Source organism: Ursus maritimus (assembly GCF_017311325.1).
Source record: "Ursus maritimus isolate PB19 chromosome X unlocalized genomic scaffold, ASM1731132v1 scaffold_X1, whole genome shotgun sequence".
Taxonomy (NCBI): domain Eukaryota; kingdom Metazoa; phylum Chordata; class Mammalia; order Carnivora; family Ursidae; genus Ursus; species Ursus maritimus.
In genome coordinates, this window is record NW_024423319.1 from 60,921,903 (window position 1) to 60,949,003 (window position 27,101).

A 27,101-nucleotide genomic window follows, 5' to 3' on the forward strand; every position below is an offset into this window, starting at 1 on the left:
CCAAGAGACACATGAAAAGATGCTCAACATCACTCATGATCAGGGAAATACAAATCAAAACTACAATGAGATATCACCTCACACCTGTCAGAACGGCTAATGTTAAAATTACAAGAAACAATAGGTGTTGCAAGGTTGTGTAGAAAGGGGAACCCTCATACACTGCTGGTGGGAATGCAAACTGGTGTAGCCACTGTGGAAAACAGTATGGAGATTCCTCAAAAAGTTAAAAATAGAAATTTTGATCCAGCAATTGCACTACTGGGTATTTACCCAAAGAATACAAAAATACTAATTAAAGGGGATACATGCACATGAATGTTTACTGAAGCATTTGCCACAGTAGCCAAGATATGGAGATTGTCCAAGTGTCCATCAAGTAATGAAAGGTTAATGAAAATGGGATAGATATATATGCAATGGAATATTACTCATCCATAAAAAAGGAAATCTTCCCATATGCAATGACATGGATGAAGTTAGAGAGTATTATGCTAAGTGCAATAAATCAGTTGGAGAAAGATAAATTCTGTAGTATTTCACTCACATGTTTAAGAAACAAATGAGCAAAGGGACAAAAAAGGGAGGCAACCCAGGAATCAGAATCTGATTTTTAGAGACGATAATGATAGATACCGGGGTGGGGGTGGATGAGGTTTTGGCTTAAATAGTGATGAGGATTAAGGAGTGCACTTGTGATGAGCACTGGGTGTTGTATGGAAGTGTTGAATCACTATATCATACACTTGAAACTAGTATTACACTGTATGCTAACTAACTGGAATTTAAAAAAAACTTTAGGGGTGCCTGGGTGATTCAGTAGGTTAAGCAACTGCCTTTGTCTCACGTCATGATCCTGGAGTCCTGGGATTGAGTCCTGCATCAGGTTCCCTGCTCAGCAGGGAGTCTGCTTCTCCCTCTGACCCCCTCTCATGCGCTCTCTCTCTTTCTCTCTTTCATTCTCTCTTTCTCAAATAAATAAATTAAATCTTCAAAGAGATAACTTTAAAAAAATAGAAACAGAGAAAACAAGGTTCTATATTGATAGATTGATGAAAATGATATGACCAGATCCTTGAAGAAACCCAATTCTCTATTTTCTCTTAGGTCAATAGTTCTGTACTTGTTAATTCAGTGTTTGCATTCACTTCCTAAAACATAATGTTTGTGGATAATGTGAACGAATTGTGCATCCTTTGGAAGTTAATTTAATGTTTTATTTAAAAATTCTGAGTTTTTATTGCTTTTGTAAGTAATCTGAATTTTCACAATGTGTCTTTTAAAGTTATTTTACTCTTCGGTATTCTGAGTTTTAGTATGTTGTATTTATATGTGGATTCATTTTTATTCATCCTTCTTTGGATTTTTTTGTTTTATGCTTCCTGAATCTAAAATATTGAATCCTGTCATTAGTTGTGGAAGACTCTCAGGCATTATTTCCTTGAATGTAACCTTTCACTCATTTCTTTATTATATATTTATGGGATTCCAGATATTAGACCTTTTTGTTCTGTTTTCTTTTTTTAAGATTTTATTTATTTGAGAGGGCATATATGAACAGGGGGGAGGAGCAGAGGGAGAGAGAGAGAAGCAGGCTCCCTGCTCAGCAGGGCTTAAACCCAAGACCCTGGGATCATGCCTGAGCTGAAAGCAGACACTTAAACAACTGAGCCCCTCAGGTGCCCCTGTTTTCCTCATTTCTTAGTTTCTCTTCTATATTACCCTTATTTTTTTCATTCTAATCATAATTGAGATCTAGATTTATTTTGCTAATTTTCTCAGCTTTATCTTTATTTATCTAGTTCTGTCTACCCTGAGCTGTGATCAAGGCACATAATGACAGTTCCCTTGTCATTTCCTCTTCTTTTCCTGCTGCTAAGACTTTTCTTTACCACCCTTGTGCTAATATTGTCACCTTCAGGTGTTCTAGCTTTATTCAGAAAGTTCAGTTTGAGCACCTCATCTTGTGTGGGCCCAACAGGGAGCTTACGTACTACTGATACTTTCTTCTTCCTCTTTGGTTCTGTGCCCTGAATTTTCCTTCTGTTTTTGCCCACTAAGCTATGTTTTAAACATTTGTTTTAGTTTATCCAGTATCTCAAAGTATTTTTCTAAACCTATAGACCTTCATATTTATGGAAGGGGGGTTCATGTCTTTTTAAGATGAAGGGGGAAAAAAGCTTTATGGCATTAAATGGACTTTTGTAATGGATCCTCTATATATATTTTAAGGATTTATCTGTTTAGTTGAGAGAGAGAGAGAGCACAAGTGTAAGGGATAGAGAGAGAGGGAGAGAGAATCTTAAGTAGACTCTGCACTGAGTGCAGAGCCCAATGTGGGGCTTGATCTCACTACCACGAGATCACAACCTGAGCCAAAACCAAGAGTCAGATGCTTAACCATCTGTGCCAACCAGGCACCCCTGAATCTCCTATATTTTTGGCCAATATTTTATACCATGATCAGTCTTAACTATTAATATTAAATAAGAGTTGTCTATTTTAGGCATGGTCGGTCTTCAGTTTTTACAATTTATATTAAACTTTACACTTAAGGGAAGCTGAAATCATTCTTTAAGAACACAGAATATATTAATTAAATGAATTAATCTAAAATAATTGGGTATTTAATTCAGCTTTTAACTATAGGACTTTTTCTGTAGAGATAACAGTTCTGCTTGGAAGATGATTTGGTAAATGAAAAATTCATTCTTTTTTCTTTATTTCCATCTTTATCAGTGATTCAGATTCTCAACAGGGCTCAGTTTTTCCTGCTCCCAGGTGACATGTGGCAATGTCTGGAGACATTTTTATTTGTTGCATTTAGGGATGTGTGTTCTAGTGTCATATAGTGGGTGAAGGCCAGGGATGTTGATAAACTTCCTAGAATTCACAGGATAGCCACCACAACAAAATAGCAATCTGATATTATCTGACCCAAAATATCAATAGTGCTTAGTTTGAGAAACCCTATTTTTAAAAGCTCTGTCAGTTTCTCAGCTAGCTGATATTGATAAATCTTACTTATAAGTGTAAAACATATTTTACATTAAAATTACCCAAAAATTCGTACACATATACTTATTTTCTTAACAATTCCATGTATATCTGTTGATGAAAAATACTCAGGATAGCCAACTCATTCCTATCATTATCTGTAAAGAAGGTGTTCAATTAGACCCATGAAGCCACTGAGAAATGAACAATGTTGCTTTTTAATTTATGGTTTAGCTTTGGAAAATAAAACAATGAAATAATTTTTATTTACTGATAGTGATATAATCAGTCAAAAAATTCATCTCTTTAAACCATATGCTGTATGTGTACCTTTAAAAAATTCTATATCTTTTTCATAGATGTCCTGAAGAAATACAGAATCAAGATTTAAAAGTGGATTTTACCTTTTTCTAAAGGACAGAAAATACAGACTCTTCCTAAATAGGAATTTAATCTTGACCAGCCAGTTGTTTTGAAATAATCCACAATTGACTTGTCATATCATGTGGATATACTTCATATTTGGTTTGTTTTTGTGTGTGTGTGTGTGTGTGTATGTCATGAAAATAAAAGATTTATAGTATTGTTCATTTGGATTTTGTTGTACAGAGTACTTTTCTTCCTATCATCTCTTTTTTCTTATTTAATTTAGAATTTTTAATCTTAAAATAGTTTTAGGCTTAAAGGAAAATAGCAAAAACAGTACAGAGTTGTTTTATACCCTTTACCAAATTTCTCTTAGTCTTATATAACCATAGTATAATTATCAACAAAAGGAAATCAGTGTCACCACAATATTATTAACTAAACTACAGATTTTACTTGGATTTCACGTTTTTCCACTAATGTTCTTTTTCTGTTCAGGATCCAATCCATGATTCCACATTGCATTTAGTCAACATGTCTTCTTTATTCTTCTCTAGTCAATGACAGTTCTTTAGCTTTTCATGAACTTGACACTTGAAGAGTGTACTGACCATTTATATCATAGAATGTCTCTCAGCTCGAATTGCTTGATGTTTTCTCCTGAATAGATTGAGATTATGTTTTGGCAACAATACCACAGCAGTGATGATGTACCTTTCTCAGTTTATCATTTCAGAGGTTAAGTGATGAAATATCTTATTACTGATGATGTTATCGTTGGTATGGTCATGTCTGACAGGTTCCTCTACTATAAAGTTGCTATTTATCCCTTCATAATTAATAAATATCTTTCTGGCCATTTAATTAATTTTTTTAAAAAAATAGAAAACAAATGTGAAAGACAATAAAAATTGTTCAGTTTCTGCAAACACTTTGTAAATAGGTGATTTAAATAGCATAATTTTATCTGATAAGTTTTAGAATTTTAACATCTTGTTTGCAGGTAGTTAGGTTGAGAAATGACTTATTTGAATAGCCTTAATATGTATTATCAGAACACCTATTTAACTTGAAGTTTACTGCAAAAGAATTTAATAGGAATTCCAAGAAATGTGATAAAGAAGAAAAGGCTGAAAAGACCAAGATTAAAAAGGTAAATCATTTTTATATTTTCCTTAAAAAAAAACTCATGAAATGGTCACAGTCACGTGAGAGTGGTTGTTTCCATTTATTTTACATTGAGGGAAGATGACCAGCTTTAACATTCTAAACCAAGTATCTATTTAAATAAATTATTTACTATCCAACAGTTACTAAGAAACAAAAAAGAGCTGTTATTATTTATATATGCAAGTATGCCTCAGAAAAGACAGAGTGTAACTGTTCTTTTATGTCAGATTTGGCCAGCAAACCCTGAGACGGCAAATGAAAAGATTATTTCAGGCACCTTAGTAGGAGAAAGGAGAGGCCTGGGGACCAGACACTTTAGTGGTGAAAGGCCTCAAGTCAAGGTTTGTCTCCACTTTTATTGGGGTCATATCAATACACCAGACATAAGTGCAAAGCAAGGAGGGAAGTGTAACCTTAATGGTCAGGACAGTAATATATGGGACAGCATGTGAAGTACGTGACCACCACAGGTGCCTGTTTTTCTTCAAAACTTAAACATTTACTCCCTAGATGAGAACCTTGAGCCACAGTAAGACTCTGGCCACTTTCAGCCAAGAAATGTCAAAGGAAGCCCAGTATTCCAAGCACTCCTCCTTTGCTCTTCAGTTAGTTACATCCAGGAAGGCATATACAAGTCAGATTTTGTCTATCCAGGCATTGTGAATTCCCACATTTCACCCTTTTTTTCTTATTAATAGAGCAAAGGTCTCGTTGCATCTGTGCCAGATATAGCTCCTGGGTTTCTCCAGCTTGGGAAAGCAGCTTTATTCTGATTTTGCAGCCTATGAAAAGAAACACCAAAGAAGTGAGCAATACTTCCAGCTGATAAGTCCCCATTTGGTGGAAGAAAACCAATTTCTGGGATTCAACCATTGTAAATTATCTGAAAGGACACTCCAGGTATCTTGGTCATATTCATGTTTATTTATTTATTTATTTATTTATTTATTTTTATATTTTACAGTGTATACTTTTTTATTTTAATTTTTTTATTATATTATGTTAGTCAACATACAGTACATCCCTGGTTTCTGATGTAAAGTTCGATGATTCGTTAGTTGCGTATAACACCCAGTGCACCATGCAACACGTGCCCTCCTTACTAATTTGAATACCTTTGATCCCTTTTTGTCGTCTGATTGCTGTTGCAAGGACTTCTAGTACTATGTTGAATAATAGTGGCGAGAGTGGGCATCCTTGTCGAGTTCCTGATCTTAAGGGAAAGGCTTCCAGCTTTTCCCCATTGAGAATAATATTTGCAGTAGGCTTTTCATAGATGGCTTTTATGAGATTGAGAAATGTACCTTCTATTCCTACACTCTGAAGGGTTTTAATCAGGAAAGGATGCTGTATTTTGTCAAATGCTTTTTCGGCATCGATTGAGAGGATCATATGGTTCCTGAGTCTTTTCTTGTTGATATGATGTATCACGCTGATTGATTTGCGAATATTGAACCACGCTTGCATCCCAGGTATGAATCCCACTTGATCGTGATGGATAATCCTTTTAATGTACTGTTGGATTCTATTAGCAAGTATCTTGTTGAGGATTTTGGCGTCCATATTCATTAGGGAAATCGGTCTGTAATTCTCCTTTTTGATGGGGTCTTTGCCTGGTTTGGGGATCAAGGTAATATTGGCCTCATAGAATGAGTTTGGTAGCTTTCCTTCTGTTTCTATTTTTTGAAATAGCTTTAGGAGAATAGGTATTATTTCTTCTTTGAATGTTTGGTAGAATTCCCCAGGAAAACCGTCCGGGCCTGGAGTTTTGTTATTTGGAAGGTTGTTTATCACTGACTCAATTTCTTCATAATTAATTGGCCTGTTTAAGGAATCAATTTCTTCCGGTTTCAATCTTGGTAGTTTATAGGTTTCCAGGAAGGATTCCATCTCTTCCAGATTGCTTAATTTATTGGCATATAGCTGTTGATAAAAATTTCTAATAATCCTTCCAATTTCAATGGTGTTCGTCGTGACCTCTCCTTTTTCATTCATAATTTTAATAATCTGGGTCCTTTCTCTTTTCTTTTGGATAAGTGTTGCCAGTGGTCTGTCAATTTTATTGATTCTCTCAAAGAACCAGCTTCTAGTTCTGTTGATCTGCTCTACTGTACTTCTGGTTTCTGCTTGATTGATTTCAGCTCTAATTTTGGTCAACTGCTTCCTCGTGCGTGGATTAGGCCTGTCCCTCTGTTGCTGTTCCAGCTTCTTGAGGTGAGAATATAAAAACTGCATTTTAGATTTTTCTATTCTTTTGAGTGAGGCTTGGATGGCTATGTATTTCCCCCTTAGGACTGCCTTTGCAGTATCCCATAGGTTTTGGACCGTTGTGTTTTCATTCTCATTGGTCTCCATAAATTGTTTAAATTGATTTTTGATTTCCTGGTTTATCGAGTCATTCCTGAGCAGGATGGTTCTTAGTCTCCAAGTGTTTGAGTTTCTTCCAAATTTTTCCTTGTGGTTGAGTTCCAGTTTCAAAGCATTGTGGTCTGAGAATATGCAGGGAATAATTTCAGTCTTTTGGTATCAGTTGAGACCTGTTTTGTGACCCAGAACATGGTCTATTCTTGAGAATGTTTCATGAGCATTAGAATAGAATGAGTATTCTTTGGTTCTGGGGTGTAGTGTTCTATATATATATCTACGAGGTCCAGCTCGTCAAGTATGGCATTCAAAGTTCTTCTTCTTTGCTGATTTCTTGCTTAGTTGATCTGTCTATTGCTGATAGTGGAGTGTTGAGGTTTCCTACTATTAGTGTATTTTTATCTCTATGTCTCTTTATTGTGGTTAAGAGTTGGCTTGTGTATCTTGCTGCTCCCCTGTTGGGAGCATATATATTTATAATTGTCATATCCACTTGTTGGATACATCCTTTAAGAATAATATAGTGCCCTTCTGTGTCTCTAACTATAGCCTTTATTTTAAAATCCAGTCTGTCTGATATGAGAATTGCTACCCCAGCTTTGTTTTGAGGTCCATTGGCATGAAAGATAGTATTCCATCCCTTTACTTTCAGTCTGAATGTATCTTTAGGTTCAAAATGAGTCTCTTGTTGACAGCAAATGGATGGGTCCTGTCTTTTTATCGAACCCGAACCCTGTGACGTTTATGGGAGCATTTAGGCCATTTACATTGAGACTGATTATTAAGAGATATGATTTTAATGATGCCATGTTGCCAGTAAAGTCTTTGTTTCTATAGATTGTGACTTTCTGTTCTGTATCACTCTTGGGGCCTTTTTACCTTTATAGAACCCCCCTTAATATCTCTTGTAGGGCTGGTTTCGTGGTTAGAAAATTGGTCAGTGGCTGGCGATTCTGGAAGGTCTTTATTTCTCCATCAATTCTGAATGACAGCCTTGCTGGATAAAGGATCCTTGGCCGCATGTTTTTCTCTGAAAGAGCTTTAAAAATGCCCCCCCAACCGTTTCTCTCATTCCAGGTCTGTGTAGACAGGTCTGACATGATTCTGATACCTCTGCCTTGGTACGTGAGAAATTTCTTTGCCCTGGCCGCTTTCAATACTGTATCCTTGGATCTAATATTTACGAATTGCATTATGACGTGACGTGGTGTAGTTTTGTCGTGGTTGAGCTTGGGAGGGGTCCTCCCTGCCTCTTGGACACGAATGTTTGTTTCCCTCCCTAGATTAGGGAAGTTTTCAGCTACAATTGCTTCAAATATCTCTTCTAGACCTCTGTTTTTCTCCACCCCCTCAGGGATGCCGATAGTTCTGACATTTGAACGTTTCATTGAGTCAGTAATCTCCCGTAACCTACATTTCTGAGCGTGAATTTTTTTGAGTCCAGATTCTATTTTAGCTTTTTCTTCTACTAACCCATCCTCCAATTCGCTGATACGTTCTTCTGCCTCATTCACCCTGGCCGTCGGAGCCTCCAGTTTTGACTGCATTTGGCTCATAGAATTTTTAATTTCTGCCAGATTCACTCTCATTTCCGCCCTTAGAGATTCTATATTCTCATTGACATTTTCGTTAATACTTTTTTCAAGTCTACACATCATCTTGACCATTGTTACTCTCAATTCCATTTCTGATAATTTGGTTATATCCATATCCATTATTTCTGTGGCAGAGGCCACAGACTCATTGTCTTTTCTTTGCTGGGGGGGATTTCTCCTTCTCGTCATTCTGATGAGGAGAGGTTGCGAGGTTGTCCAGAGCCCAAATTATTGACCGGACCCAGGCCATGTGCCCTTGTTTTATAGGGATCTTAGGGACGTGGGCTTCTTGATTTTTCAGCCTTCCTTCTGGGGGAGAGGCCTGCCGCGCCGAAACTTAGGCAACCCTGTTTGGGTAGAGTCTCCGTGTCCCCTGCGAGGGGGGATGGGGATGGGCACACTGTGAGCCGGTATTTCCAGGCATTTGTTCTCTGGCGACTTTCCCTGGCCATTTGCTGTGCCTCTTCTGAGAGAGCAGCAGTGGCCGAATCTCAGCCTTTGTCTCAGAACAGAGGGATCACTGACCGTTCTCCACTGATGTTCTGGCCACTTTAACTCTGTTACTGTTGGTGGTGCTCAACCCTGGAGCATCCAGGGATGTGCGCCTCACACCCGGCATCCCAGCCTTCAGTTCCAGGGCCGGCGTGTCTTTGTCCTTTGTGTTTCTAACACTGCCAGCCGCCAGCCGCCCCCGCGCGCTCCTGGAGCTCCCGGTCTCAGTGTGGTTCCAGTGAGCACACCGGAGTTACGTGAGAAGTCTGGTGGTGCGTGCTCTCGGCTCACGGTCTCAGTCTGCTGTCTCGCGGGTGCCATCCGCAAGTCAGCCCGCTCCCCCGTGCAGGTGGCTACTGCTTCTCGGCGCCCGAACGCGGTGGCTCCCTCCCCCTTCTGTTTATCTTCCGATATCTATGTGTGGTTTCATGGCTCCCCTCTTTGTACATCAATACTCAGCTCTGGAGATGTTCATTTGTAGAGATCCAGATGTATCTTCCCACGTCTCTAGCTGATTCCGTGGATGTTCAGGCTGGTCTGGTACCTATCCAACTCGACTCAGGGGACCAGCTGAAAAACAGGACCCCTACTCCTCCGCCATCTTAACTCCCTGCCTCCATATTCATGTTTATTAATAGCAGTAAGGGAGGGTAAAATCTGCTCCTTGAGATTGTGAATATCCAGGGTTAAATTATCATGAAGAGAACCTTGAAGGTATTTTTTAATTATTTCCGAATTATGTAATGAATTGTTCCAAAACAGGGGGTTTAGACAAATGGCATTTTGGGCACAATCACAGTTAAGGCTTTGGAGGAAGTTAAGTGCTTCCTATTTTTCTCCCAGATACTCTATTGGGGCCTCCAAAAGTTGGAGTCTCCATAATATTTTTTGGTCAATAGTTTGCTGCAGTTGGAATTCTCGGGTTATGTTATAGGCTATTTGAGTGACATATTTAGCGTTTGGATAGTATGAGTAAGAGCAGCTATGGCAACACTAGTAGATGTTAAAATAGAGATAGCAGCTATGATGCTGGCTGTAAGCAATCCTAGAAACCTGTGTGTCCTTCTTTTTTTTTTTTTTTTAAAGATTTTATTTATTTATTTGACAGAGATAGAGACAGCCAGCGAGAGAGGGAGCACAAGCAGGGGAGTGGGAGAGGAAGAAGCAGGCTCACAGCAGAGGAGCCTGATGTGGGGCTCGATCCCAGAACGCCGGGATCACGCCCTGAGCTGAAGGCAGACGCTTAACCGCTGTGCCACCCAGGCGCCCCCTGTGTGTCCTTCTTAATTCACTAAGGGTCTGATTAAAAATACTGAGTGATTTTGACTCCTCCCAAAATCGGGTGAGGTTGACAGGGATAAAAGTGAAAGGGTGCGTTTTAAAAACAAAGACCTGGGTAGCCTTGTGGTGAGTAATATTGTAATTATTTAGGCAAGCTGAGTAATATGCCCTCTGGCTACCGGAGGGTTTGATAGTATATAGCCCTTCTTTCTTAAATAGAGATATATTGGATCCAAACAGAAAGACATATGGGTGAGGAATACACAACTGAACGAAGTCAGTAAAGTTTTTTAAAGGGTTATGGAGTAACTGCCCTAATTATTGCTATATCTTTCATGCCAATGGAAAGAGGAAAGAATAAATATCCTAATCTTCAGAGAGATGATTGGGAAGAGGTTCTATTTGGGGAAGGGAAGAACTGAGGCCCCCCCTCATGCCAGATTATGGGAGAGGTAGTCCTGCCAATCCAACTCCCATTACCGGCAGGGTGGACTTTAATTTCCATGTTATTGGCTATGAAATGTCCTTTAGGACTCCAATCTAAGATGATATGATTATCTAATTTAAGAAGGTGAGGATCGAAGGTCCTACATGTTTCCCAGGAAACCCTCTCTGAAGAGGGAGTCCATTTAGTGCTTTTCTCACAGGAGGGGAGAGAGGAGTGGCTCTTATAGGTGATCCAATTGCCATGTTGGATGCTTCCAACAGAAATAAAAGTTAAATGGGATCTTTTATTAGGATCTCTTGGCAGAAAATGTAACCAGATTTGAGGAGTAGCCATCATGCAAAGAGGGTCAGACAAGGCAACACGAATTGGAAGGATGGAGGCATATAACTCTGTGTTATTAGGTGCTCGGGCCCTCCTTCTGGAGCCATTGAGTTGGGGTTGTGTAAAAGGAAAAGAAGTCCCTCTTATCCAGTTAGAGTTATTACTAAACACAGGAAGGGCATGTCAGCCCATGTTAAGGGCTTCCAGAGGGGAGGGTTAAGCATGTATGCCCAATAATCAGTAGCTGTAGCTCCTGGAATAAGACAGTAAAATGTACCTACCACGATAGAAGTTGTACTTATCACTGAGAGCATGGCCAGAAACATGTTTTCGGGTGTGTGGGCTTGTCTTGTCATCTGTAGGATTTCTCCAGCCTTTTGAGTCTTTTTCTTCAGGCTTCCATAAGTTATTTCGGTGGCATGTTGTGTCTTCTGCAATGAGCAATTCTGAGGTCGAGGAGCATCCAGCTTCAGTTGGCTTATCTGTGGAATCAGGTTTGATTCATGCCAAGCCATGATATGGCTTGATGTTCAGCACCAGGAGCCAAAGAGGTCCTTCCTGTGTGGAGACACAGGCATAGCCTCTGACCCAAGTGATGAGTTCATGGGGACCTTGCCATAGATTAGAGTTGGGGTTCCTCCATAGGACCAAGGGGCATGGTCCTGGGGATTTTTTGTAAAGTGTTTTAGGACAGGGGTTAGAAATTGATCATTCAAGTTGAAAAGATTTAAAGTTAGGAGTGCTTTGTATAATCGTGCGGTGGGGTCTTGATTGTTCAGGCCCATATTCCCCCTTTTTTGTTTATTTAACATGTTTTTAAGGGTGGAGTGTGCTCGTTTGATGACGGCTTGTCTTTGTGGATTATAGCGGATGCCAGTGTGATATGTGATTCCCCAAAGAGTGCAGAACTCTTTAAAGGATCGCTAGTGAAAGCTGGCACATTATCTGTCTTGATGGTCTCAGGGATGCGCATATAAGAAAAAGCCGTGAGAAGGTATTTGGTTACCTGTTTTGTGGATTCCCTTGTGTGTACTAAGGCAAACATGTAGTTGGAAAATGTATCAATTGAGACATGTATGTAATGAAGTTTTCCAAAGGAAGGGATATGTGTAATGTCAGTTTGCCAGAGATCCTTGGCTGTGAAATCTCGAGGGTTGGTACCCTGTGGGTGAGAAGTAGTGCCAGTGGCCTAGCAATCAGGAAATTGGAGTATAATAAATTTAACTTGTTGTGTTAGATGAAATCATTTGTGTAGAGAACACCAATTGTGGTGGAAAAATCATGTGACAAGCGAGCTTATTGTAGGAGAGACATCATCACTAGGTTATCTGCTTATGAGTTCCCGTGAGTGAGTGGCCCTGGTAAGCTGCTATGAGATCTATTGTGAGAAATAAGAAGAGGATGAGAGCGTATATGGAGGAGTTGCTGGAGTCGAGAGAAAAGTAAAAGGACTTCAGGGTCTATGGTGGTTTTGATACGCGCTGTGTCTAGCTGCTTGAGAACAAACACAGAATAAGCTGAATCACTACCAGTGTTGATAGGCTCATTAGGAAAAGTTTCTAGGGCAAGGATTAAAAGCTCCTATTTTAGCACATTGTGTCAAAGAAAATCCCAAGCGAGTAATTGAATTATTTGGGGGCCAGAGTTTCCTGACTTTCCTGACCCGTCTATAAAAAGAGTCTTAGCTTGGGGAAGGGGTTAGTGGGCGAGCCTTTTGGGGAAAACAAGATGTGTGGTCCCAAACCAATGCAAAAGTTTGTCAGGGGGTAGGGAATGGGCGATTTCTGCCATGAAATCTACCATTGCAATTTGTAATGGAAGTGATTGAAATAACACGGTTTCAAATTGAGGCTTATACAGTGGATTGTGAATGATCTGTAAGTTGAATACAGTGTTTACGACCTTTAACGATGAGGGATGAGGTCTGTAATCATCTCTAGATATGGAGATAACATTGTAGAGGGAGAGTTACAAGGAAAGAGCCATTCCAGATATCATAAAACAGGATTTAATTGCCCAAGCAAGGCAGAAGGAAATTTAGGAGTAAAAATAAAAAGCCTGATAGGTGATGCAGGGTTGACAGGGTCAAGATAACGATCTGAGAGCATTTGCTCAACTAGTAATTCCTTAGAGGCTTGTGGGTTAAGATAACGAGGGGAGTCTAAGGTTAATTCTCCTTGAAGGATTTCAAAGAGGTGAGAAAGAACAGCTGTTGGAATTCCCAGTAACAATCTAGTCCAGTTAATACTCCTAAGAGCTTTATGGAAGTCATTAAGGGTTTCAAGAGAGTTGTTGCAAAGAACTAATTTTTGAGGTCTAATTTGTCGTTTGGTAAGTAAGTAGCCTAAATAAAGCCATGGGGATAGGCACTGTACTTTTATCAGGGGAAATATACATCCCATGAGAAGTTACTTCTGACTGTAAAGCCTGAAAATTTTGAAATGGGTGAGCAATTAAAATGCCATCCATGTAATGGACTAGCTTAGTAGATGGCCATCTTTTTCAAAGGGGGTGTATGACTTGATGAACATGATATTGGCATATAGTGGGACTATTAAACATGACTTGGGGGAGAACTTTCCATTGAAACCAAGCATTAGGCTGCTCATTGTTTAAGGAAGGAAGGGTAAAAGCAAAATTTTCCCTGTCTTATGCAGCCAGGGGAATGGTAAAACAAACAAACAAACAAACAGTCTTTGAGATCAATAACAATGACATGCCAATCTTGTGGAATCATGGCCGGAGAGGGGAGCCCAGGTTGTAGGGCCCCCATTGGTTGTATGATGCATTAATAGTCAGAGATCATATAATAGCCTTCATTTCCCTGATCTTTTTTGGAATGACAAAAATGGGAGTATTCCAGGGGCCGTGGGAGGGTTCAGTATGATCTGCTTTTAGCTCTTTTCGAACTAGATGATGGGCTTGTAAAAGTTTTTCCCCTTTTAGGGGCCACTGCTCAACCCAGACCAGGGAAGAAGTCTCCCAGGTCAGAGGCAGGGGAAGCACACAAGCAGTGACCCCAGTCAAAAATGGTAAATGTCTAGTCTAAAGTCGCATTAAGCAAGTAGGTCCTGTCCCCAAAGATTAATAGGAGTATTTAAAATGAGAGGCTGTGAATACTCAATTTTTCCATCTGGCCCTCAACAGGTTAATATAGAGGTGCTCTGTAATGGTTGAGAGCAAGTTCTGATTCCAGTGACTGAATCAAGGGCTGTTTTTTGAGGCCAAGTGGGAGGGCCATTCCTGTTGACTAATAATAGTATTAATAACCTGTATCTGTTAGTCCTGTGAAAACCTTGTCTTGAATTTTAATAGCAGTGGTCTTTGGCTGGTTATAGTTTGGGCCCAATAAGTCCCTTTGGGTCCTGTGCTCCCGAAACCTTGGGTCCCCTGTGGGTTTTGAGATGCCCCGGGGACCCAGTAGGGGAGGAGCAATAGTTGAGCTATCTTACTTTGAGAGGGAAAAATATGCAAGCCTTTACATGTCGCAAGTACTTGAATTTCCCCTTGATAATCACAGTCAATAACTCCTGGAATGACTATAATACCCCTTAAACTTAGGTTTGATTTTCCTAATAATAATTCCATTGTCCCCTGGGGCAAGGGTCCCCACACCTCCTTGGGGACTTTTTTTTGTGATCATCCCCTTCCTTAAGAATTAGTTCTGACTGGGTGAGAAGGTCCAACCCAGCGCTTGCTGGGGTGTCTGCTAGGAGGAAGAGGACTGTTGTTTTCCCATCTGTCAGGAAGAAGGTCATTGGCCCCATTGTTTGAGGGGCCTGGGCAGGGCCCACTTGGAAGTTTTCCAAATAAAAGAGATTCCCATCAGAATCAAATTTTTTAATAAAAGTGTTTTATTATATGTTAGTCACCATACAGTACATCCCAAGTTTTTGATGTAAAGTTCCATGATTCAGTACTTGTGTATAACACCCAGTGCACCATGCAATACGTGCCCTCCTTGATTTGTATTGTTTAGCCCAATGAAAACCCTTTTTACAACAGGGCCAAACATCCTTAGGAAGATTAAAAGAGAGTTCTCCTTTAGAGGTGGGAGCATTGAAACAACAAAGGCTTGCCACATTGAAAATGGGTTTGGGAATTTTCCTTTCTTTCTTTTCTTCTTTTGTTGTTGTTGCTGTTGGGAATTTGGGGGTCTGAGAGCTGCAAAAGCCCTGGCTTTATGGGTTTCTGTTCCTACGTATTGTAGGCCTTGATAAGGTCTCCAGTGGCAGTGGCTTTAGCTCTTATTCCTTTCAAAGCATCCTGGTAGTCTTTATTGGCATTCTCAAAGGCCAGCTGAAGCAGTAAGATATCAGCAGCCTGATTATGATTGACCTGTCTCCTTATTGCCTGTTGTTTATCAATGAGGTCTATAAAGGGCTGTTGTGGTCCCTGCTTGATACTAGCAAACAAACCCTATGTCACATTATTTTTAGGGATGCGTTTCCAGGTTCTCTTTGCACAGAGAGAAGTTTGGTCATACACTTGTGGATCAAAATTGAGCTGCTGGTCCATTGCAGAATATTGTCCTCAGCCCTAACATATGGGCTGTTATAGGGATTCCAGACATCTGATTTTGGGTAGCCTGTTGCTCACATAAATCGTCAAATTCTGATAGCCAAATAAGATATTGAGGAATTTCATGGACTGTTTTACAGAGAGTTTGCCAATCCCATGGTGACATGGCATAATGGTCTGTGAGAGAGGCAATAAGGCCTTTAGAAAATGGGCTTGTGGCACCATTTTCTTGTATGCTTTTTCTAATTTCTCTAAAGGCATTGAAGGCAAGTGCTTCGTAAATGCATTGTTGTTGTTGTCCTACTATGATGGGGAAAGCTGAGAGTTCTCCTCTGAGCATAGCCTCTGAAAGGCAATTTTTTAGTAATAGTTGCTTGGCAGGGGCAGGCAGCAGCAGAGAAACTTCCCCAGCGAGGGGGGGTTGGTGGGGGGGAGTTCTTCCGTTTCAGTCAACTTGGCCTGCTGGGTTGGGGAGTTAACAGGGGGAACTGAGGGAGCGGGAGCACAGGATCAGGGAATTCTCTTTCTGTTTCTTTTGAAATGCTTGATGTATCTTCAATATGTAATGGAGTCAAAGCAGATCTCACTAGCCCCACAATGTAAGGGAGGCGAGAGGTACCCTCATTCCTTGTTCATGGCTCCCTTTTAAATTTTTTCCAACTCTTTCCCATACTTCTAAATCTAAANTTCCTCAATCAGGGAACCATGGGTTATGTTCAATAACCCTGAGATAGCGAATGAAAAAATTACTCCAGACACCTTAGAAGGAGAAAGGAGAGGCCTGGGACCAGATGATCTAGTGGTGAAAGGCCTTGAGCTAGGCTTTGTCTCCACTTTTAGTGGGGTCATATCAGTACACGAGGTGCAAATGCAAAGCAAGGAGGAAAGCTTAATGGTCAAGACAGTAATATATGGGACAGCATGTGATAAAGGTGAGGAGGCAAGGAATTCGTGAAGTACGTGACCACCATGGGTGTCTGTTTTTCTTTAAAATGTAAACATTTACTCCCTAGATGAGAACCTTGAGCCACAGTAAGACTCTTGCCACTTTCAGCCAAGAAACGTCAAAGGAAGCCCAGTGTTCCAAGCACTCCTCCTTTGCTCTTCAATTAGTTTCATCCAGGGAGGCATATACAAGTCAGATTTTGTCTATCCAGGCACTGTGAATTCCCACACTTTTACCTATAGCTGTACACTGCCCTTTGGTTTGTAGCCAAAACCACTCTTACTGAGAAGTATAAAGCCTATATTCAAGAATAATATTTAACATTTTTGGCTCATTTAAATTTCTAAGTATTAAATTTCTAGGCCTCTTAAGTATTATATCTAAACAGTTCATAGCATTGAGATGCTAGGTGGCTCAGTCAGTTAAGTGTCTGCCTTCAGCTCAGGTCATGATCCTAGGGTCCTGGGATCGAGTCCCACATGGGGCTTCTTTCTCAGCGGGGAGCATGCTTCTCCCTCTGCCTGCTCTGCCTGCTGTTCCCCCTGCTTGTGCACTTGCTTGCTCGCTCTCTCTCTTTCTTTCTCTCTGACAAATAAATAAAATCTTTAAAAAAACAAACAGTGCATAGCATTAATACATATTGTAGTTTATGTATTGTGTATTTGCTAGGAGAATTTACAGGACTCAGCATATATTGTACTCATGGCTATGATATATTAACCTAAAAGGATACAACCCAAAGTCAACCAAGGGAAAAGGCACATGGGGCAAAGAGGAATCCAGGCTCAAGTTTCCAAGAGTTCTCTTCAGTGGAGTCACATGGGAGAAGTTTAATTCCTCTAGTAATAAACTGTGACACGTGTGGAATGTTCTCTACCAGGAAGGAGAGTTCTGTGCCTAATAGTCTAAGGCTTTCATTGGTAGTCATGTAGGCATTCTCTGCCTAGCACACACCAAAATTCTACACTCCCAGAAAGATATCGAGTGTTTGACATAAACCACACTCTATGTACAAACAATTTAGGTACAGTGAACCACTCTTAACAGTTCTGGGAATGATGGGAACCCACCCAAAATCCAAGGTCCTAGATGGCAGCCAAGTTACAAACTTGCAATTAGACCTGTCAAAGGATACCAGTCTTAGCCTTTCAATGTTAACTCTTTTCTGCACATGTGTATTTTATATTTTTTAATGTTTTTTTTTATTATGTTAGTCACCATATAGTACATCTCTGGTTTTTGATGTAAAGTTCGATGATTCATTAGTTGTGTATAACACCCAGTGCACCATGCAATATGTGCCCTCCCCACCACCCATATCAAGGAAATTCAAATCAAAACCACACTGAGATACCACCTTACGCCAGTTAGAATGGCAAAAATAGACAAGGCAAGAAACAACAATTGTTGGAGAGGATGTGGAGAAAGGGGATCCCTCCTACATTGTTGGTGGGAATGCAAGTTGGTACAGCCACTCTGGAAAACAGTGTGGAGGTCCCTTAAAAAGTTAAAAATTGAGCTACCCTATGATCCAGCCATTGCACTACTGGGTATTTACCCCAAAGATACAGACGTAGTTAGCTGAGTAATATTCCATTGTTCAATGTTCATAGCAGCTTTGTCCACAATAGCTAAATCGTGGAAGGAGCCGAGATGCCCTTCAACAGATGACTGGATTAAGAAGTTGTGGTCCATATATACAATGGAATATCTTGCACATGTGTATTTTATATTTAAATATTTTAATGTTTTAGATATTTAGATCTTTAGTAATAGCATATACCCAGTCCTTAAATTGAGTTACTTTGTGTATTTTGTCAACATTCTTAATAGAGAAAACTTGAAGTTAGGAAAACTGTCAGAAAAGGAAATGGAAGTAATTAGTCTGAGTTAGAAGAGAAAGTAAATTTAGGAGCGCCTGGGTAACTCAGTTAAGCATCCAATTCTTTATTTCAGCTCAGGTTATGATCTCAGGGTCATGAGATCAAGCCCTGCATCAGGCTCTGCACTCAGCATGGAGTCTGCTTGTCCCTCTCCCTCTGCTCTTCCCACCCCCTTGCACACTCTCTTTCAAATCAGTCAATCAATTAATCAATAAATAAATAAATAAAATCTTTTAAAAAAAGAAAAGGTAAATTTAAAATTGGTATATTAGGATTATCCTTTTCTAAAAACATAAGCCTAACTACTGCAAGGAAAGAGAAAGCATAAAAAGAGTTTTAGTCTGATATTTTTGTATATTGATAATAAAAATGAGTTTTGAAGTTCCAAATCTCACACAAGCACAGCAGTATTAAAATATGCAAATTAATAAAAATGAGTTTTGAAGTTCCAAATCTCACACAAGCACAGCAGTATTAAAATATGCAAATTAACAAGAAACAGAAGTCCAGGACCAGATGTCTTCACTGATGAATTATACCAAACATTTAAGAAACAATATCAATCCATCTCAGATTCTTTCAAAAAATAAAAGAGGTGGGAATACTTCAGACTTATTCTATGAGGGCAGCATTACCCTGATCCCAAAACCAAACAAGGAAACTACAGGCAAAGAAAATTATAGGCCAGTCTCCTTGATGAACATAGATGCAAAAATCCTCAACAAAATCCTAGCAAACTGCATTCAAGAATACATGAAAGTATCATGCAATGTGATCAAATGGGATTTAATCCAGGGATGCAAAGATGGTTCAATATATAGATATCAATCAATATGATATAGCGCATTAACAAAACGAAGGATAAAAATCATAAAATCATCTTGATAGGTGGCAAAAAAATCATTTGACAGAATTCAGCATCCATTCATGATAACAACTCTCAACAAAGTGGCTATAGACAAAATGTACCTCAACATAATGAATGCCACATATGAAAAACCCACAGCTAACATCATCCTCAATGATGAAAATTTGAAGGCTTTTCCTCTAAGATCAGGAATAAGACAAGGATGCCTACTCTTACCACTTCTATTCAACATGCTTGGCAAGTCCTACCCAGATCAATTAGGCAAGACAAAGATATAAAAGACATCCAAATCAGAAAGAGATAAAACTGCCTCTGTTTGTAGATGGTGTGATATTACATATAGAAAACCCTAAAGATGCTACCAAAAAACTATTAGAATAAGTGAAGTCAGTAAAGTTGCAGGTTACAAAATCAATATACAAGAATTGGTTGTGTTTTTACACGCTTCAAATAAACTATCAGGAAGAGAAATTAAGAATACAATCCATGTACAGTTGTGTCAAAAATAATAAAATACCTGGAAATACATTTAACCAAAGGAGTCCAAGACCTGTACACTGAAAACTATAAGACATTGTTAATAGAAATTGAAGAAGACACAAATTAATGAAAATATACTACATGCTCATGGATTGGAATAATATTTTTTAAATGTCCATAGTACTCAGAGCAATCTACATATTTGGTGCAATCCATATCAAAATCCCATTGGCATTTTAACCAGAACAAACAATCCTAAAATTTGTATGAAACCACAAAAGAACCCAAATAGAACAATCTTGAAAAAGAACAAAGATGGAGACATCATGCTTCCTGATTTCAAACTACATTACAAAACTGTAGTAATCAAAACAGTTTGGTATTGGCATAAAAACAGACATATAGATCAATAAAACAGAATTAGGGAAAGCCCAGAGATATATCCATGCACATATAGCAAATTAATTTATGACAAAGGACCCAAAAATACATGATGAAGAAGGAATGGTCTCTTTAATAAGTGGTATTTGGAAAACTGGGCATCCACATGCAAAAGAATGAGACTGGACCATTATCTGAAACCATACACAATAATTATGTCAAAATGGGTTAAAAATTTGAACATAAGAAAATACAGGGAATAAGCTCCTTGACATTGATCTTGGTGATGAGTTTTTGGATTTGATGCCAAAAGCAAAGGCAACAAAAGCAAAAATAAATGAGTGCAACTACATCAAACTGAAAGTTTTTTGCACAGCAAAGGAAAGCATTAACAAATGAAAAGGCAACCTATAGAATGGGAGAAAATATTTGCAAACCGTATATCTGATAAAGCATTAATATCCAAAACATGTACAGAACTCATGCAACTCAATAAAAAAAATCTGATTTAAAAATGGGCACAGGATCCAAATAGACAATTTTCCAAAGAAAATATTACAGATGTCCAAAATACACATAAGAAGGTTCTCAATATCACTTATCATCAGGGAAATGGAAATCAAAGACAGTATGATATGGGCACAAAAACAGACACATAGATCAATGGAACACATTAGAGAACCCAGAAATGGACCCTCAACTCTATGGTCAACTAATCTTCAACAAAGCAGGAAAGAGTATCCAATGGAAAAAAAGACTGTCTCTTCAACAAATGGTGTTGGGAAGATTGAACAGCCACATGCAGAAGAATGAAAATGGACCGCTTTCTTACACCATACACAAAAATAAACTAAAAATGGTTGAAAGACCTAAATATGAGATAGGAATCCATCAAAATCCTAGAGGAGAACACAGGCAGCAACCTCTTTGACCTCGGTCACAGCAACTTCTTGCTAGACACGTCTCCAAAGGCAAGGGAAACAAAAGCAGAAGTGAACTATTGGGATTTCATCAGGATAAAAGCTTTTGCACAGCAAAGGAAACAGTCAACAAAACTAAAAGGCAACTTACAGAATGGGAGAAGATATTTGCAAATGACTTATCAAATAAAGGGCTAATATCCAAGATCTATAAAGAACTTATCAAACTCAACATCCAAAAAAGAAAAAGTCCGGTTAAGAAATGGGCAGAAGACATGAAGACACATTTTCCAAAGAAGACCTACAAATGCCTAACAGACACATGAAAAAATGCTCCACATCCCTTGGCATCAGGGAAACACAAATCAAAATCACAATGAGATACCACCTCACACCAGTCAGAATGGATAAAATTAACAACTCAGGAAACAACATGTTGGTAAGGATTCACAGAAAGGGGAACCCTCAGGAATGCAAACAGGTGCAGCCACTCTGGATACAGTATGGAAGTTCCTCAAAAAGTTAAAAATAGAACTACCCTGTGACCCAGCAATTTCACTACCAGGTATTTATCCAAATGATACAAACATAGTGATTTGAAGGGACACATGCACCCCAATGTTTATAGCAGCATTGTCCACTATAGCCAAAATATGGAAAGAGCCCAGATGTCCATCAACAGATGAATGGATAAAGAAGATGTGATATATATATATATATGTGTATACACACACACACGCACGCACGCACACACATTGGAATATTACTAAGCCATCAAAAAGAATGAAATCTTGTCATTTGCAATGAGGTAGATGGAAATAAAGAGTATTATGCTAAACAAAATAAGTCAGAGAAAGACAAATAACCATATGATTTCACTCGTGAAATTTAAGAAGCAAAACAGAGGAACAGAGGAGAAGGGAAGGAAAAATAAAATAAGATGAAAACAGAGAAGGAAGCAAACATTAAGAGACTCTTAACTATAGGAAACAAACTGAGGGTCGCTGGAGAGGAGGTGGTTGGGGGGATGGGGTAATTGTGTGATGGTCATTAAGGATGGCACTTGATGGATTAATTACTAGGTGTTATATACAACTGATGAATCACTAAATTCTACCCCTGAAACTGATAATACAGAATGTGTTAACTAAATTGAATTTAATTAAAAAAATCAAAACCACAATGAGATATCAACTCACACCTGTTAGAATGACTATTACCAAAAAGACAAGAAGAAAGCAAGTTTGGGAAAGGAAGTGGAGAAAAGGAAAACCTTGTGCATTTTTGGTGGAAATGTAAATTGGTGCAGCCATTATTGAAAACAGAATGGAGTTTCCTTAAAAAATTAAAAAAAAATAAAACTACCACATAACACAGCAATTCCACTTCTGTGTACTTATCCAAAAGAAATAAAAACACTAACTCAAAAAGATACCTTTACCCTATTGCTCATTGCAGCATTATTTACAATAGCCAAGACATGGAAACAACCTGTGTCCATTGATGGATGAATGGAAAAAGAAAATGTGGGATATATGTACAATGGAATATTTTTCAGCCACAAAGAAAGAAGGAAGTCCTGCCATTTTAAACAACATGGATATACTCTGAGGGCATTATGCTAAGTGAAATATGTCAGAGAAAAGAAAATACTATGTAATCTCACTTATGTTTATGTGAAATCTAAACTCAGATACAGAGAATAGGTTGGTGGTTGCTGGTGGTGGGATGTGGGATGGTGGGCAAAATGGGGAAGGAGATGAAAAGATACACAATTCTGTTTATAAAGTAAGTCCTGGGGATGTAATATACACCATGGTGTCTATAGTTAACGTTTTATTGTATATTTGAAACTTGCTAAGAGAGTTGCAAGAAGGAGAAAGTGTAACTATGCGTGGTTATGGATGTTAACTAGTGAAAAAAACAAAACTTGGAAAGTGTGTGAGATTGCATAGACTAGCATGTTTATCACATTGGTATTTATATTACTGAAGAATTGGAAACAAACTAAATACCTAGCAATCCGGGATCTTAACTGATTCATGTTCTCAAATTTCAGTCACTTCTGTACCTTCTCTATTTTGCTCTATTGGAGGACCATGTGACCTATTAAATATTTTTCTTTATTTTTTAAGGATTTTATTTGAGAGAGAGTGAGCAACCATGATCAGGGGGAGGGGCAGAGGGAGAAGAACAAACAGACTCCCCACTGAGTGTGGAGCCCCATGCAGGTCTCCATCCCAGGACCCCAAGATCATGACCTGAGCTGAAGTTAGATGCTTAACTGACTGAGCCACCCACCCCATATTTCTTTAAATTAACATTTAAGTTTAGCCCTGGCCAAAGCTGTTACATCAGGAAAAGCATGGATTTATGCTTGTTACATCCATTTTAAATAAATGCATGATTAAAATGAAGATATATGTGTGTGCAATATCTAAAGTCATTTTATGTACTATGAGTAGTGTAGGAAAACCCTGATTAATGGTACGTTTATACAACACAGCCTTTAGAAATGATGATGTAGTTATATATTTAGTGATTTAAGCTTTTTAAAAAAATACTGAGTAAATAGTATACACTATGCATGTACTTTTGTGATAAATAACTTTATATTGTAATAAATAGGCTAGGTACTCAGAGTACTATGCACTAAAATATGCTGTGTTAATGGCTCAAAGATGTGACTATGGGAAGTTTTTTTAAAACTGTATTCTAATTTCTTAACCTATTAATGATAATATATTTTCTAAGTATAATTTAGAAAGTAAAGAAGTATAAATTCTCTTACTTCCTAAAAAGCTAATTGTAAAAGCTCTTAAATATTATTAAAAATAGGCTACTTAGGGAAGCTTTTTAAAATGGCTATACTCGGGCACCTGGGTAGCGCAGTCGTTAAGCGTCTGCCTCCGGCCCAGGGCGTGATCCTGGCGTTCTGGGATCCAGTCCCACATCGGGCTCCTCGGCTGGGAGCCTGCTTCTTCCTCTCCCTCTCCCCTGCTGTGTTCCCTCTCTCGCTGGCTGTCTCTCTGTCACATAAATAAATAAAATATTAAAAAATAAATAAATAAAAATAAAATGGCTATACTTTTGCTTCCTTTCTTTGCCAATATTTACTTTTGTTGTTTGTCTTCACCACTGTTTACTTTTTTCTGTTTAAAACGGGCCATTCAGAAAGGCAATACAGAAGTGGCCTGAATACATGCTGAAAATGCAATCCACCAGAAGAACCAAGCAATTAATTTTTTGAGAATGGGTGCTAGGGTTGATGCTGTAGCAGCCAGAGTTCAAACTGCAGTAACAATGGGCAAGGTAAGGCTTAACATTTGTAAATAATAGGAGCTATTGATTTAAGTTTAATGAGCATATTGAGCTGTCAGAAATCTAAATCTATTGCAGGGTGCTACAGGGTGCTGATAAAGGCCTTAAGGGGCAGGACAGACATAGTCAAAGTGCTTAGTGAGGAAAATGATTTTGGTAGTGGCTTTTAAACTAAGGTCTAATTGTCTTCCAACGAAGAGTCAGTAAAAGATAGTCAGTGCCTAGAGCAGAAATACATATTGTTTTTTTACTCTTAAGGGAAGAGTACACAAATTTCATAAGTTGATCTTTAAGTTATATATTTAAAAGACTGCATACATTTTGAGACTACTTGCAGGATGCTCAGTCTTTTTTTTTTCTTTATAATCCCAGTATGTAACCAAGTCTATGGCAGGTGTAGTTAATTGAGGAGTATGAACCTTGAAAAGTCAAAGAAAAAAAAAAGGAATCATTTGATGTTCTGATAGCATCTTTTCAGTGTAAGTTTTTCTTATGACCATATTTCTTTTTACAGATTTCTGCCCTGATGGACAAATGTGAACACCAGTTTGAAGCATTTGATGTTCAAACACAACAAATGGAAGACACAGTGAGTAGCACTACAACACTAAAAATGACCAAGTAAGAATAGTTTCAATACTTAGGATAACTTTTTAAAATTACTCGACTTCAAGATATAAAGGCTTTGTGAGCCTAAATCATCTATAGAATATGACGTAAACATGGTGTATCCCCAAAATGCAAGTAAGGAAGTAAGTTATGCTCTGCTCTGGATTCCTGAGGACATGTTGGAAGATGACATCCCCTTACCTTGTTTTGAAATTCTAAGTATTATAGTAGGTCACATGTCTAGAAAGTCTGGAACTTGGTTCTACCTTGCTGCCAGTGGTATTTATTGACGAAGGCATTGTATTAGAGACTCACTGTGCTAGTGGGTATTAGGTATTATCCTCATTGCAAATATTCTTCTGCTTCCTTATCTATTCTTTAGGAGTGTTATTTATGCTTGAGTCACAGGTGACCAAATAATTAATTGCAAGACAAATATTTTTCATAAAATGAGGATTTTTTAAAACCTACAGCTTAGACAGAGATGTGCTACAAAGAACTTTTGAAACTAGTTTGCATGTGACATGAGCAAGCAACAAAGTTTTTTGAAATTTAAATGTTCAGATAGAAAATTTCTTTCATTATCACTCTTAGTTTTGATCCCAGCACCTATCACATGGTTAATTACATGAGCAAAGAACTTGCCACTCCTTCAGCTGCTAATATGGAAACAATATAATTTATAAAATAGATTAGGAAGAAATCAACAACCATCCATCAAAATTATACTTCAGATAACTCTTTTAATGAGGTAAATAAAAAGAGATTATGCTTATATTTAGGTTTGAGAGTTAAGAAAAAGAAAAAATCATGTGTATGTGTTATAGTAAGCATGTATTTAGACATTACTTTTATATCTTCTCTAATGCCTTGGTCCCCCACATGTGGTGCAAGAATTGGGAACATCTGTGTCATCTTGGAGCTCCTTAGGAATGTAGAAATTCAGACCCCATCCACAGACATTGAATCAGAATTATTTTAACAAGATTCCCAGATGATTTATATGCACTGAGTTTGAGAAGCACTGTCCTAGAGTTTCTGATTCTTACTCAAGCTCCTTAGGTTATCTGCAGGTGATTTTATTATCAGTCAAGTTTAGGAAACAGGTGAATGGAAAAATGACTTGGAAGTCAGGACACTGGAATTTCTGATCCCTATTTTACCACTAATTAACTTTGGGACCTTAAGATATTCACTGCCTTGGGCTTCACTACCTTAGCTGTAAAATGTAGGGTTGGATATGATGATATATAAATGCTTTTTAGCTCTGAAAAATCTTGAGATTAATTCACCCAACATTTGCTGGCACCTTCTCCTGTTTCAGGTATTGTGCTAGTACTAGGGACATTCAAATATATATAAAACATTCTTCATAAAAACTCAACCAAAATGTACAAAAGAAATAAATATATGGTTGAACACATTTAGTTGCCCAAATTCTCATACCCTGCTAATGAGTAATTAGAATTGAAATTGGCATATCCACTTAGCAAAGCAATTTAGTAATATCTACAGTCTGCTCTTAACATAGCAGCCAGAGTGGTCCTATTAAAATAAATCCGATCATATCATTTTACTGCTTAAAACCCTCCAGTGGCTCCATATCTGCCTCAAAAGCCAAATTCTTTGCAATGGCCTATTAATACTCTATGGGATCTGCCTCACTCCACTTTTCTGACCTTATTTCCTATTACTATTCATTAATTTCCTCAGGCACTTGGCCTCCTTGTTATTTCCCAAACACACCAAGGACATTTGTGTCTAAAAACAATTCCACTTGCAGTTTCCTCTGCCTGAATGCTTTTCATCCATCTTGCAGACATCCACATTTCCCACTCCCCTTCAGTTCTTTATTCAAATGTCATTTTCTGACTGAGGTCTTTCCTGATCATCCTATTTAAAAATACATCAACAGCATACACACCCATGCCATATACTTCCTATCTGCCATCCCTGCTTTATTTTTCTCCATAGTACATATTACCTTCTAATATATGATACTGATGCATTAAAAAACAGTATCTGGCATAAAGTATGGGTGGTTAATTAATATTTATTGAATAACTCAGAGTATATGAAAAATGCACATGACCTATAACCTAGTCCTTCTACTTCCAAATTTATATTTGCAGAAACCC

General features: G+C 38.4%; 1 long non-coding RNA gene across 1 annotated transcript in view; it reads left to right on the forward strand.

Moving 5' to 3' along the window:
- The window catches only part of LOC103671962, a 61,247-nt gene extending 34,361 nt beyond the window's left edge, over positions 1-26,886 (forward strand). Inside the window, exons 2-4 of the long non-coding RNA XR_005834835.1 lie at positions 4,419-4,516; positions 5,232-5,433; positions 24,869-26,886. This is a non-coding gene — a long non-coding RNA (uncharacterized LOC103671962). The remainder of the gene's footprint in view (positions 1-4,418; positions 4,517-5,231; positions 5,434-24,868) is intronic.
- Positions 26,887-27,101: the final 215 nt, after the last annotated feature.